The sequence below is a fragment of the Mytilus edulis genome, chromosome 2 (genome assembly GCF_963676685.1).
Source record: "Mytilus edulis chromosome 2, xbMytEdul2.2, whole genome shotgun sequence".
In the NCBI taxonomy this organism is placed as follows: Eukaryota; Metazoa; Mollusca; class Bivalvia; order Mytilida; family Mytilidae; genus Mytilus; species Mytilus edulis.
Window position 1 is genome coordinate 70,239,391 of NC_092345.1, and position 4,051 is coordinate 70,243,441.

Below are 4,051 nucleotides of genomic sequence, written 5' to 3' on the forward strand. Positions count from 1 at the left end.
CTCGTCAGTTTTAATCTAGCGGCGTACTACAGTACATGATATATAAGGCATGAAGATGTCATTGTTACAGATCAGCTAAATTATCTATAGTAAAGGATCCTACAAATTAATGTAATATACAGTCACAGAAAATAATTATATTTATAAGTACGTCTGAGTCAGTGACAACTCTACAACAGATGATACATCAATGATGGTGATACATGGCTGTGTACATAATGTATATACAACTCGTCTAAACATCAACCCAACAATGTTAGATCTGTAAATTTGCTTTCGCAAATTTTTGGTTCTTCCATCGCCGGGATTCGAACCCATGCTAACACCAAATCGCCTGCACTGCAGCCGTCCCGCTAGACGTGAACACACACATATATATGTGTGTGTGCATATGTATAATTCTAGAATATTATCTTATTTTTTTTTATTATAATTACATTGAAACTACACATAATGCTGTTATAGTTCGTCTCATACAAGATACAATAATTCAATATTATTTTAGGAAGTCATTATTATTTGCTTCAGAATAGCATTAGATGCAAAAATTTTAAATTTTTAAAAACAATTATTTAATTTAATACTGTAGCAGATTATAAGAAATTTTTTTGCTAAGTAGGCAAATTATCTTCCAAGTAACCAAATATTCTGATGGACTGATGAAATTTGTAGATGCAGAAACTATTCATTCCTTTTCTTGTAATTTAAATAGTTTTTATTATTAAATTTATAAATGTTCTATTTAATCTAATTCCATATCTTTGCAGTTAATTGCAAATTAAAGACAGAGTACGGCGTTAGTCCCAATTTCAAGACAAATTGCAATATTTTGTATTATCTTCATTGATTTCTACGTTAAATTGTACAATTCTAAGCATTACTGGATACTATGTCTGTGTTTAAAGTACAAATAAAGTAGTACTCATTTCATGTCAAAATTATACCTTATTCTGAAACAACTTTAATTGCATATTAGAGCGTACTAGTTCCCAAAATTTTGATAGTACAAAACCAGGTACTTCTGATCTGAAAAACATGGCAAATGTGTTCTTCTATTATAATTGTATATAATTTATTATTAATCAAAAGAATCTTTCAACAAGTGTTCTACAATGATCCCAAGTTCCCATGCTTTCATTTGATACCAAAGCTAAATAAGTATTTCACCTATTGAAAAAGATATTCAACAACTATTTTGTTTAAATATGTACTACTTTCTTGTATGTTCTCTCCGATCGGACCAGAATTTTGTGGATCTATAGCACTGGGCTTCAATATTCGAAAAACCAAAACTTATATTGAACTTTGGGTACTCTAAGTTCGTTGTTTGTGCTCGTGCTGATTTAATGGGTCATGCTCTTTCAACTTGATTTTACAGCTTGTTAATATGTGGTGCTGTTATAATTCTTTACTAGGTAACGAGAAGGTTGAAGACTTTAAAACATATTAACCTCTCCTATCTAAAGTATTGAAATTGAAATTCAGTGATTATCATTCGTTGGTATCTGCCATATTTGTTTCCGTTTATCGTTTTACGCATACGTCAGGACGTTGGTTTTCTCTTGAGCGTTGTTTTAAATTTTACTATACCGTTGAATTTTATAGCCTGTTTAACGATACGATTATTGCTTAATGTGAAGATATGACAAATAAGCTTTCTTAATGAATAAAGCAGTACTGTGTTTTTGCAGTAATTTGTTAAAGCATTGCACAGATATGTGCAGTGTTATCGTATCAAATAAATTATAGATATAAAACGATATTTCTTCTACTTTACCGGCTTTTGACCTGACCAATTTCAATATGCCGTATACAGAGGAATAAAGCCTTCATAATAAATATTGTTCTGCCAATATAGTTCTTCTGATGACTGCTAAGTGAGCTTTTATTGTAATCAATTTTCCTTTTGTCTGTCTGATTTTCGTTCGCTGTTAGACATTTGATCATCTCTCTGAAACTACCAGGCAATATGAATAAAAATTACAGGAATAACATATGGAACTGCATAAAACATCCTCATTTCGTCTAGATCATTTTAAAAAAATATTGATGACAAAGCAGTTGTGGAATCTGCTGAGCCAATCTTCAAAACTTGATCCGTTGTAACAAAATTGAAACGCATTGATAACATTCCCGATATACTAGTGCTCTATTTGACCAATTCTAACAAATGTTTATAGAAGGGAAGCATGTGATTTGATTTTTATATAGCATTTCTTTTTAAATCTTTTCTGAAACTACTAGTCTCAAGTTTTTTAAACTTTAAGAAATTGATAAGAACAAAGTCATTTTGAAACCCTTTTACTCTTGATACATTGGTGGATAAGATAGACAGATAAACGATTTAAAACGAATCGCAAATCGAACTCATAAACGCAAATGAGTATAAAACATGTGAAGAACTTAATTCTAAACGACTCGAACTGAATTCATATTGGAATTACATACTATTACTTTTGATTTACAAATCAATTGATTTAAAACTTTTACCCACATTGTACTTCTATTTTGTGAAAAGACAGCAGTCCAGAAAACAGCATTAGGCAAATTTATAATTGCGTACTAACCCAACATTAATCGGGGGATTATCTCATGTGATCCAAAATAGTAAGGTAGCACTCATCATGCTCATGACAACACAAATTATGTGATACTTCGCAGTCTGTTTTGTTATCAACGAAAACAAACTAAACGGGAGTTTGACTACAAAGATGTCCTCTGTGAAACATAACGAACACTATCAAAAAATGGTTAAAGAATTGTCTTTAGTTTAACCTTTCAAATGAGCGTTTAATTGACATTGAATTCAAATAACGTAATGCATGTTTAACTTAATAAATTAATTCCGTTACCATAAATTTCTAAAATGATGAACGGTATTCATTTATAAATAAAAATAAAAATTGGAATATGTATCCTTTATCTGATCAATTCATTTGATATAGTATTCGGCACAACTTTTTGGAGCTTTGGGTCCTCAATGCTCTTCAACTTTATACATGTATTTGCATGACATTTTAACTATTTTGATTTGAGCATCACTGATGAGCCTTATGTAGAAGAAACCCGCGTCTGGCGAATCAAATTATATTAAAGAACTATAAGCCTGGTACTTTTGAACTATATAGTCAGATATTTTCATAAAGGTACTACCAATGTTTTATTTTTTAATGTAATATATCACTAAACATATATTGCTGTCCTGTTTTTCACGCGTATGCTCATGAACCCTATTGATGCTTTCTTCTGGATTAACGCAAGTTTAACTTTTCACAGACTACTGCTACATAATTTGGACGTGTATTTATTTATATTTTAGCCTGTCAAACATAGACTATTTATTTGTAGAAATTGGACTTGGGCTACTGTTTAGTTGCTAAAATTACTCTGATGTTGATAAATCTTTTGTTGGTCGTTTTATTTACCAACTTAATCATATATCATCTCATTGGGTTGTTTTTATTTACTTACCGATTTGACGAGTCTATCTTTTCAACTGATATTCACAGTTTGTAATTTTGTTAAGGGTTTCGAAATGAGCTCTAACGAAATTCATTGTGGGTTCCCTATACTAAGCAAGAAGGCTGAAATCCAGTTGGTTTTTTTCTTTTCAATTGTTTCATTGTGTCCTCCTTATACCTTTTATTACTTACTTAACGTATTGGGTTTGCAAAACATCTAAAGAATGCGAATAGAAAATTGAACATTGATTAACATTTGAGATAGTTTCAACACTTAAAATAGTAAAACATGTTGGTTGCCATATTGTTGATTTGGTATAAGTACACCAATACTTTAGTGACATTAAACTTTTGACTTTCAATAACTCATGTTTCCAAAACATAACGTACACAAAAGTATAAGGAAAGCACAAATCAGCGCACTACTATCAACTACTAATGATCCACATATAAAACAAATTATATAATGTAAACAATGTCGTTTTTTCTTCCTACAGAGCACTTACGTTTTATTATTTTAACACACCCACTATTGTGAGGCTGTCAAATTTAATAATTTATCCGAGATGAACAAAGCTCTTAAATCAACT